The 10,979-nt window shown below is 40.6% G+C and overlaps 1 long non-coding RNA gene across 1 annotated transcript in view; it reads left to right on the forward strand.

The window, feature by feature from the left end:
* Positions 1–3,562: 3,562 nt before the first annotated feature.
* Positions 3,563–10,979, forward strand: part of LOC108538883 (uncharacterized) — a 17,973-nt gene continuing 10,556 nt past the window's right edge. The window contains exon 1 of the long non-coding RNA XR_001888215.1: positions 3,563–3,720. This is a non-coding gene — a long non-coding RNA (uncharacterized LOC108538883). The remainder of the gene's footprint in view (positions 3,721–10,979) is intronic.

The raw sequence follows: 10,979 nt of genomic DNA on the forward strand, positions 1-10,979 counted from the left end.
GTGCTTCATTATGTCTGACATACCCATTTCTGAAATAATTGTGAAAAGAGGAATCTGCTTGGTTTTGTTAACTATTCCACTGTAATACATCATTTGTGCATTTGTTTTCCCAATATGGCTCATAATCTGTTTCCTGTTATTAAGTACTCTGAGGATGGAAGTTAAATAAAATCAACCAAACACTAAATTTCAAAAAGAATAAAATCTATTTCTTTGGCCAAGTCTTTGAAAATTATTACAGAGCCTAAACATTGTACTTACTCTATTTAAATGTCTATATATTAGGCCATAATTTTAAAGCCATGGTTCAGTCTAGCATACATTTTGGCTTTCACTAAATTAGTAGCTTAATATTTTTGATGTTATGGGTCTTGCTGCAGCCAGTTCTCCCCTTTCACAACTTCATAACTGTCTTCTTGTTAAAAAGCAACAGCAGCTCGAGTAACAACAACTCACCTAAGACCCAATCTCTTTTCCTCCTGGCATTGCTTTAGTTGCTGGTTAATCTGAACTTTATTATCAAAAGGAAACAAATAGTGTTTAAAGAGGGTTGTTATTTAATGCAGCCATTGTAGTGTTTGTAAACAATTTTATTGACTTCTTCAGAGGTTAATAGTGTATTCAACCTTATAATAGTTTATTTAGGAGTTATTATTGTTTAGCTCTTCATGTTGAGGAAATCTTGACTCATATCTGGCCGGGCATGGTGGCTCACGCCTGTAATCCCAGCACTTTGGGAGGCCGAGGCGGGCAAATCACTTGAGGTCAGGAGTTCGAGACCAACCTGGCCAACTTAGTGAAACCCTGTCTCTACTAAAAATACAAAAATGAGCTGGGCGCAATGGCATGTACCTGTAGTCCCAAGTACTCTGGAGGCTGAGGCAGGAGAATCGCTTGAACCCAGGAGGCAGAGGTTGCAGTGAGCCCAGATTGCACTACTGTACTTCAGCCTGGGTGACAGAGGGAAACTCTATCTCAAAAAAAAAAATCTGGACTCATATCTGTAAAGGTGTATAAATATTTATTCAGACCCTAACTTTCTGTAAATGAAATGTGCTTTTGTTTGCTTTTGTAATTTTGGCTTCTGTTTTCAGCCTTAATCATTTACAAATAGTAAACTCTTTCCCTGAAACATTCTAAAAGGGGCTACTATTAGTTTCATACCATTTGATTGGACCCTGGTCATGTAGTAGTTGGAATGTGACTCGGATGTTTTTTATTAAAAACAAAGAAAGAATTTGATTTAAAGACACAACTCTTCTCATGCAACTTTGTGATGAAACATTTACATGTAACTAGGTTGTCTTTTCCTTTTTACTTGAGAAAATTGAGTACATGAGAACAGATTAGCAGATAATAAAGTTTATATATCAATCTTCTGAGTAAAATGCTCATTTTATTAAAAAAACACATTTGGGAATAAATTTAGTATGCAACGGCTGCTATTTTAAAGATATAGAATGTATAGCTTTTATTCTGACCCTTGTACCTGCCTAATAAATGAGCACTGGTTGAGTTCTTAGCCCTTGAGTGGTAAGGCGAATGGAAGAATAAGACTTCCTGCTTGTGCCATTCAAATTAAATGCTCTTTTGTGCTTTTCAAGCATGGAGAGCCCTTTTCCTGGATCTTGGTAGACTCCTATTGGCAAAATCAGAAGGAGTAGCTGCGTCTCTAGTGCTCAGACCCAGCATCTCTACTCATTTTCAGCCCCTGAAGGAAAAGAGGTGGATCTGTTTAGTCTTTGTACCTTGCGTATAATATTAGGTATGAATTTTGTTAAATAAGCTCAGAACAGTTTTATAGTTTACTATGCCTGAGAGAGAACGCTGGGTCACCAAAGTCTTTCTTTCTCTACCATATTTCTCTCTACTTCTTGGAATTAAATCTTCCAATATTCAAGTTATGCTGAACTGATCTTGTTAAAAGTTTCATTCAGCCCACGGTTTTTCTTCGTATGGCTTTAAGTTTATTTTCTATAGGAGAATTTAATTGAATGATTTTGGGGAAGAAATCCCTTTCATAATCAAGAACTTAATGCAGCTTCTTCCGTAAGTTGGCAAGTAGCTAAGTTTTTAAGATTTAGCAGGGCAGAGATAGACTCCACCTATGAACCTTTGCGCCACTGCTCCCATCTGTTTTAGATTATTCTAGGAGGACGCTTGGAAATGCGGGGAGACACGAGCAGTGTGTGATATGGGAAAGTGAGGGAGGGAGATTTGGAGAATTGTTTGGGAAGGTTTGGAGAGGATTGGTTCACGACTGACAAAACTGAGGACTGTTTTCCTCTTCCACCCCCAGCAGTAAATTAACAAGGGACCATTTCTCTTATCAACCACATGAGAAACACACGAATATCCGTTGTCCTCTTATGTCTAATGTAGTGCTGCACAGTATATGCAGGCTAGGAAATGTTCTTTTTAAGTAATCGGTCTTTTGTAGTGAAGAAAGATTTGTTTGAAGGTATTAACAGGAATAAAGTTAAAATATTTTTTGATTCTTAAATAGATATTGATACTTAATATCTTTCCCTCTCATTGGGATTTGATATATTTCACTATGAATCAGAAGAATAATTTTAGTTCATTAGAGGTTCTGAACATTTTATTTTGTTAGCATGATGAATTTCAAGAATTAATTTCAAATTCTTTTTTTATTTTTTTGTAGAGACAGGGTCTCGCTCTGTTGCCCAGGCTGGTCTTGAACTCCTGGCCTCAAGCAGTCCTCCCACCTGTCTCCCAAAAGTGCTGGGATTGTAGGTGTGAGCCACTGTGCCTGCCCTCAAAATCTTTTAACTTAACAGTTTTCAAAATTTGGTTTGATATAGGTTTTGTTGTTGTTGTTTTGTTTTTTTGAGAGAGGGTCTCGCTCTGTCACCCAGGCTGGAGTGTGGTGGCACAATCACAGCTTACTGCAGCCTCTACCTCCAAGACTCAAGCTATCTCCCACCTCAGCCTCCTGAGTAGCTGGGACTACAGGCATGAGCCACCATGCCCAGCTAAGAATAAAAATTAAAAATATATATTAATATATAAAATGAGCTAGGAAGCCAGCTTGAGAGAAACATACTTTGTCACCATCATTAACTCTTTTTGTTTTAATATCCATAAGGCCTAGAATGCAGACAGCTCCAAGTATCAGACAGTTTTTCATCTGTTTTTTGTTTTGTTTTGTTTGAGACAGGGTCTTACTCTGCCACCCAGGCTGGAGTGCAGCGGCGCTCTTTTGTGCTTTTCAAGCATAGAGAGCAGTGACTCGCTACCACCTCCGTCTCCCAGGTTCCAGCAATTCTCCTGCCTTATCCTCCTGAGTAGCTAGGATTACAGGCGCCTGCCACCACACCTGGCTCATTTTTGTATTTTTAGTAGAGGCGGGGTTTCACCATGCCAGGCTGGTCTCGAACTCCTGACCTCAAGCGATCAGCTTGAGGAGTTCCGCCTCGGTCTCGCAAAGTGCTGGCATTACAGGCGTGAGCTACTGCACCCAGCCACCCACTCATCTGTTTACTAATAAAATAGACTTGGAAGGTGTAGTTTTAACATTTAATTCCTTTTTTTCCTTCACAGAGCAACTTTAGAGGTGGCAGATGCCAGCCCAATTATAAATCAGGCCTGGTACAGAAGAGCTTGTACATTCAGGCTAAGTATCAGCGTTTACGGTTCACTGGCCCAAGGGGATTTATCACTCATAAATTCAGAGAAAGATTAATGAGAAAAAAGAAGGTTAGTTGAATTATAATGATTTAAAAATGTTTAGTGACATTTAAACTCCTAAATTATCTATGTTCATTAGATAAATTGGTTTTCATTTAATTTTAAGAAACAACCTGGGTTTTAAATGTTCTTGTCGCATGATAGTTGAATAAGAACCTCAGGGAGGTAATGGTAATACAGTTGTGAGACTGCGTAACCTTAAAATGCTTTTAGGCATTATGCCTCAAATACTTTGCGTATATTAGCTGTTTGAACTTTTGACTTTAGAATTTCTGTTGTATGGTTAATCTTTGAAATGGAAACTCAGGTAAAGCCTTTTAATTGATGTATTTTAGTCTTATACAATTATCTGAGTGAATTATCTGAGTGCCATAAGCGGAGTCCTATATACAAAGGGTGCGTAATTGCAAAATACACTAACTCTTTCTTTTCCCCATTCATGTATTTTTTTTGTTTGGGTAAAATATGTATAATACAGAATTTGCCATTTTAACCATTTTTAAGTAGCATTAAGTACATACAGTTCAGCGACTCTAATTTCGTTCACAGTGCTGTGCACTCATTACCATTATATGCTCTTTTCAATATATGTTTTAATCGACAAGTAAAATTACATCTATTTATGGTGTTCAACATGATGTTTTGATATATGTATACATTATGGAATGGCTAAATCAAGCAAATACCCATTACTTCACATACTTATATTTTTTGTGTTGAGAACACTTAAAATATACTCTCTTAGCAATTTTCAAGTGTCCAATATATTGTAATTAACTGTAGTCACCATGATGTATAATACATCTTTTGAATGTATTCCTTCTGTGTAACTGAAATTTTGTGTTGATGCTTTGACCAACTTCTTCCCAATCCCTCCAGCCTCTGGTAACCACCATTCTGCTCTGTTTCTATGAGTTTGACTTTTTTTTTTTTTGATTCCACATATAGGTGAGATTATGTGGTATTTGTGTACCTGGCTTATTTCACTTAACATAGTATCCTTCAGATTAATCCATGTTGTCATAAATGACAGGATTTCCTTCTTTTTAAGGCTGAATGGTATTCCATTGTATATATATACATTTTCTTTATCCATTCAGCCGTTGATAGATACTGAGGTAGATTCCATTATGCTAACGCTTAATATTTTTATTCCTAACTCCCCAAACTTGTTAATAACTCTTCTTTAAATTTTTTAAGTTTTAATTTTTTGAGGCAGAGTTTTTCTCTTATTCCCCAGGCCGGAGTGCAATGGCACGATCTCAGCTCAGTGCAACCTCCGCCTCCTGGGTTCAAGTGATTCTCCTGTCTCAGCCTCCCAAGTAGCTGGAATTACAGGCGCCTGCCACTACGCCTGGCTAATTTTTGTATTTTTATTAGAGACGGGGTTTGTCCATGTTGGCCAGGCTGGTCTCGAGCTGCTGACCTCAGGTGATCCACCCTCCTCGGCCTCCCAAAGTGCTGGGATTACAGGCGTGAGCCACCATGCCCGGCCGATAACTCTTAATGTTAATAAAAAGTTTCTTTACTTGGTAATTGGAATTGCATACTCTTTTAGTTGTGGATTGATTTTCTTTGAATGAACCATGGTAGTATTTGAAAAATCAGCATAAGGCCAGGAGTGGTAGTTCACACCTGTAGTCCCAGCACTTTGGGAGGCCCAGGAGAGAGGATTGCTTGAGCCCAGGAGTTCGAGACCAGCCTGGGCAACATAGCAAGACCCTACTTCTAGAAAAAAAAATAAAAGATAAATAAACTGGGCATGATGGTATGTTCCTGTAGTCCCAGCTACTTGGAAGGCCGAGGTGGAAGGACTGCTTGAGCCTAGGAGGTCAGGGCTGCAGTGAGCTGTGATCATGCCACTGTACTCCAGCCTGGGTATAAAAGAAAAGAAAAAGGGTGGCAGAGAGAGAGAGAGAGAGAGAGAGAGAGAGAGAGAGAGAACAGAGAGAGAGAGAGAGAGAGAGAAAATGCAGCATAAATATGCCATAAAATTAACTTCTACAAAATAATTATATTTTAAATGAGAATTGCTGGGCATACTGGTACATGCCTGTAGTCCCAACGACTTGGGAGGCTGAGACGGAAGGATAGTTCGAGCCCAGGAGTTCAATGCCAGCCTGGGCAACATAGCAAGACCCCCAACTTAAAAAAAAAAAGAACAGGAAGAGAAAAAAAGAGATGAGAACAGTAGCATTATATCAGTAAGTGAGGCATGTTTGTCAATTCATAGGCTCATTTTTGCTCATGATTTGAGGCTAATATTTTCTTCTGAGAAATGTGTGTATCTCTGGTATTGCTATTGAATAGCCCAACTGTGGTTTTATAACTTATAATCATAAATGTGTTCTTAAATACTTACGCTTATGAAGCCTTTACACTGAACTTGCTTAATGATTTTAGTAAATCTTAACACTTTTCAAAAGATGAATGAGTAGAATGAAGTTGGCAACTTATTTTTTTATGTTTTAGAGTTAAATAGAATATCTTATGTCACACACATACACCCCCAGTTTTAACTGAGTACCTTAGAAGATTTCTAATTTCACCATGTATGTCACTCATGGTTTTAGGAAAGCCATCTCTTTATTTATTTATTTTTGAGATGGAGTTTCACTCTTGTTGCCCAGCTGAAGTACAATGGCACCATCTCAGTTCACTGCAGCCTCTGCCTCCCGGGTTCCAGTGATTCTCCTGCCTCAGCCTCCTGAGTAGCTGGGATTACAGGCGCCTGCCACCACGCCCAGCTAATTTTTGTATTTTTAGTAGAGACGGGGTTTTACCATATTGGCCAGGCTGGTCTCGAACCCCTGACCTCATGTGATTCACCTGCCTCGGCCTCCCAAAGTGCTGGCATTACAGACGTGAGCCAATGCGCCCAGCCCCATCTCTCTTTTTTTTTTTTTTTGAGACAGAGTCTCGCTCTGTCGCCCAGGCTGGAGTGCAGTGGCCGGATCTCAGCTCACTGCAAGCTCCGCCTCCCGGGTTTATGCCATTCTCCTGCCTCAGCCTCCCCAGTAGCTGGGACTACAGGCGCCCGCCACCTCGCCTGGCTAGTTTTTTGTATTTTTTAGTAGAGACAGGGTTTCACCATGTTAGCCAGGATGGTCTTGATCTCCTGACCTCGTGATCCGCCCGTCTCGGCCTCCTAAAGTGCTGGGATTACAGGCTTGAGCCACCGCGCCTGTCCCCCATCTCTTTTTTTAAAGTGTCGATGGAATCATTTTCCCATCTCGTATATCTCCCCACTGTCAGGCTGTGCCAGGGCTTAGGTAGAGATGCTGCTTCTCTTCCTGCCTTGTGTAGCAAGTTTCTTTGCAGCAGACCTTTCAGATATTTGTCCCCAGTCACAGATGGCAGCCTGACTGTTTTCAGGGGAGCTACTCATTGATTCTCACTCAAGGAAAATGACTGAGGCAGGCCTTCTCTTCAGTTTCAAGGTTGGGTTTCTGGTACATGGTGTCTGTTTGTTTTCTTTTAGCTCTGTGCTAAACTTGGAGTTTTAGCTTGACTCTATTTTTGCTCCATCTTTTTCAGTGACTTGGGGCTGCTGAGTGCTTACCTGACTCTCAGCTTCAGCTTATCGTTTCTATATATCATGAATCTTGCTCCATTTTGTTATTCTTTTCTTTGCCTCAGTTTGCCCAATTCCTGCTGACCACCCCATTCTTCCAGACTACATTGCTCACCAGCCCCACTTCACAGCAAATAGAAATCAGAAATCAGGCCTTCATCACAGGACATAAGAAGTATATCCTAAAAGAAGCTACAGGCTGCTACGGGTTTCCAATCTTTAGGCCTAGGCTGTTTGTATCATCTAAAATGTAGCAGTTATAGTTAGGGTTCAGCGCTGGTCACAGCCTAACCTTCCTGTTGCCCTTCACTGCCGTCTGGCTGCATTAGCAGTGTCTCAACACACTGAATTTTTTTTTTAATTAGTATCTACTATTCTTTCAGTGTCTACTACCTGTTTTTCTTAAGCCCACCCTTCTGGATGCTGCTTCATATATCTTTCTATTGCAGCCACTTTGACATGGAGTTTTCCATTCTGGCTACTGTCAGTGCCTGCAAGCAAGCCAGAGCCAGAATTTTTATAGATTTGTGTTTGAACAAAGCCCAGCTCTACGAGTACAGCATCAACTCAGTTACCTTACTATTAACACCCTACTCAACAGCTGGGCTCCACTCTCCTAACCTTTAGAGAAAGGAATGAGGCATTGAAGCTGTTCTGTTTGTGCCAGGGTCTAAAGTAAGATACCTGAGACTAACTTGGCCTTTCAGCTGTCCAAGTAGTATTGTGTACTCTGAAATCCCATTCCATGTGTATAAACTGATGGCTTAGACCTATTAGTCCATTTTATCTGAGGCCTTTGTGCCCTCAAAAAAAGAGTGAAGGCCTGGAGACTCTGGTTTCTTCCAGTGTTGCTTTCCCTTTCCCTTAAATTAGGGACATTTTTACTCAAGTAGTGTTCCTGGGTGTGAGGTACCATTTATATGACTCTTCATCCCAAGCTTTAGCATCAGAGGGAACTTGGAAGGGTCTTCCTTAGAGGGAAATCTTAGTCTGAGCAGCATCTCTGCATTGCTTTGGCTTTTTGCCCCGCTAGAGAGTTCATTCTTTTGGCAGTTATTAGACCACCACCTAGACTCATTAAGGATGCATCATTAATTAATCTAAGTGCCCTGGAACCTTCTTGAGTCTGAAATTGGATGTGAACCTACTTATTCCCATATACCTTAAAGTCCACCAGGAAGATTTAGACAGATCTTGCCTGGATTCCTCACTCCCCTGCCATATTGAAATGCTTGGGTGATCACTCATGGCTGGGAGGTCTTGCATTTCCTCATCTGTAGTACAGTCTGGTGATTGCGCCATCCTATGCCATGCACTTCCTGTCTCCAACAAAAAGCAGCTTTGGGGAGTGGTGGTGGTGGTGGGGATCATAGATGTGCTCCTAATACATCTTCTGCTTCCACTTATCAGAATGATGGTGGCTTCCCTAAACTGCATTGCTCTCCAGCTGCCTACAAAGTAGTCAGATTCCCAAGCAATAGTAGATAAGTACAGAACGGAAATTCTTCCTCATTCATCATGTACTTGTCATATTCCATTGTGGCACCCTAAGTCCCTTTTACTGTGTTTGCTTTCTCTTGGATTCTGTGCTTGGGCTGGAAGATGAAGGGGTGGGAGGAATGTCTATTACTACCTGGAATAAGGCTTGTCTTTAATCCACTAGCATTCAGAAGTACCCCCAGGAAGCATCCTCTGCTCATCATAGGAAGTTTTCAGAAACTCTTGAGAGTCTGATTATATACTAGATTGGAACAAAGAAGCTAGTAAGAATTAATGAAGTCACCTCTGGGAACATTGCCTCTGAAAAACTGTAAGTAATAGGGCATTTGGTCAGGAAGGCAAGGAGTTCCAAGGCAGTGGAGATCCAAGGAGCATTCTCCAGCAGCCCTCAGGTGCTGCGGTGCTTACCAGAGCTCTGCCCATGGATAGGAAAGGAAGAGAGAAGAAGGCATAATGACAGTGCAGGAAGGAAGTTAGAGACTGGAATTCGTGGTTTTGGGGGTTGAAAGAAACCTTGAAAGTCACGGAGTACGAAGATAGAACAGGAACCAAGATCAGCTGAATCAACAGAAATCTAGTATACACTTACCAGGTCCCTTGAGCTGAAGTGTGCCAGGGTGCAAAGGAAGTGTTGCATAAGGGCATCATCGCTTTCAAGTGCTTAGGCTCTGGAGTCTTCAGTTTCACTACCTACGTCTCTGCCTTCTGTCTTACTTGGTTTTGTCTTCCTCCGTGCATTCTTTTAAAATGTAAGCATTTCCCAGTGTGATGTGATATTATTCTCTTTTCTTAATCCTCCTTCTTGTCTTCATTGCCCTTACCTCCTCCCAAGATTTCAGCCGTCAGACATCTGTTGATGTCTTCAACCCTGACTACTCTACAGACCTCCAGATTGTCAGCTGCCTCCCAGACACCCTCACGTGGATGTCCTAAAAGCACCTCAAATTTAGCATGTTTAAAATCAAACTTGCAGCTGGGCGCAGTGGCTCACACCTGTAATCCCAGCACTTTGGGAGGCCGAGGTAGGCGGATCACCTGAGCTCAGGAGTTCGAGACCAGCCTGGCCAACATGGTGAAACCCCATCTCTACTAAAAAAATACAAAAACTTAGCCGGGCGTGGTGGTGCACACTTGTAATCCCAGCTACTCAGGAGGCTGAGGCATGAGATTTACTTGAACCCAGGAGGCGGAGGTAGCAGTGAGACGAGATCACATCACAGGACTCCAGCCTGGGTGACAGAGTGAGACTCCGTTTCAAAAAAAAAATCAAACTTGCACTGAAACATGCTGCAGCATGAAAGACCCTTGAAAATATGATGCTAAGTGACAGAAGCCAGACAAAAAGACCATATATTGTATGATTCAATTTATATGAAATGTCCAAAATGGGCAAATCTATAGGGACAGAAAGTAAATTAGTGGTTGCCAGTGACTCGAGGGTGAGGGGAAAATTGAAAGCAGGTATGGGTTATTGCTAATGGGTATGGGATTTCTTTTAGGGTAAGAAAATATTCTAAAGCTGATTGTGGTGATTGATGGTTGCACAACTCTGTGAATATACTAAAAGGCTACTGAATTATACACTTGAAATGGGTGAACTGTATAGTCTATGGATTACATCTCAGTAAAGCTGTTAAAAATTATATCAGACTTGCTGTCCTCCCCCAACCACTCATTTTCCCTCAGGTCCCCTAGCTCTTGAAGCTAGCCAAGCCAAGCTAGAAACATGTCCTACTAATTCTCCCAGTTCTCCTTCCAACTTTAATAGTTTTAAGTCTTCTCGTTTCCATCACTCATTCATTACTCCATTTGATTCATCCATTTTAATGGCTGCATATTATTCCACTCTATGGATGTATTAATTATTTATTTCAGTGCTCTTCAACCTTTTTGCTCCATACTCTATAAAGTTTTGAAAAGTTATCTACCTTCTTGCACATTTGTAGGTTATCTAACATTTTTATCATAAATTATTGTATAGGATACAATTTCTGGCATATTATAAACACTGACAGTCTTAAAACTGTTACATTATATTTTTAAATCTCTTTGGAGGAACCTACATACCACAGGAATTCGATAACTAATACTATCAATTTTTTAAAAATACACAAATTCTTTTAACAGTGAGAAATCTTACATTGTTCCTTTTTTGCCTTGAATTTGGACTTCATTCCACTTCCTCCATATAATT

This window comes from Rhinopithecus bieti, unplaced genomic scaffold, assembly GCF_001698545.2.
Source record: "Rhinopithecus bieti isolate Rb0 unplaced genomic scaffold, ASM169854v2 scaffold_17629, whole genome shotgun sequence".
Classification (NCBI taxonomy): domain Eukaryota; kingdom Metazoa; phylum Chordata; class Mammalia; order Primates; family Cercopithecidae; genus Rhinopithecus; species Rhinopithecus bieti.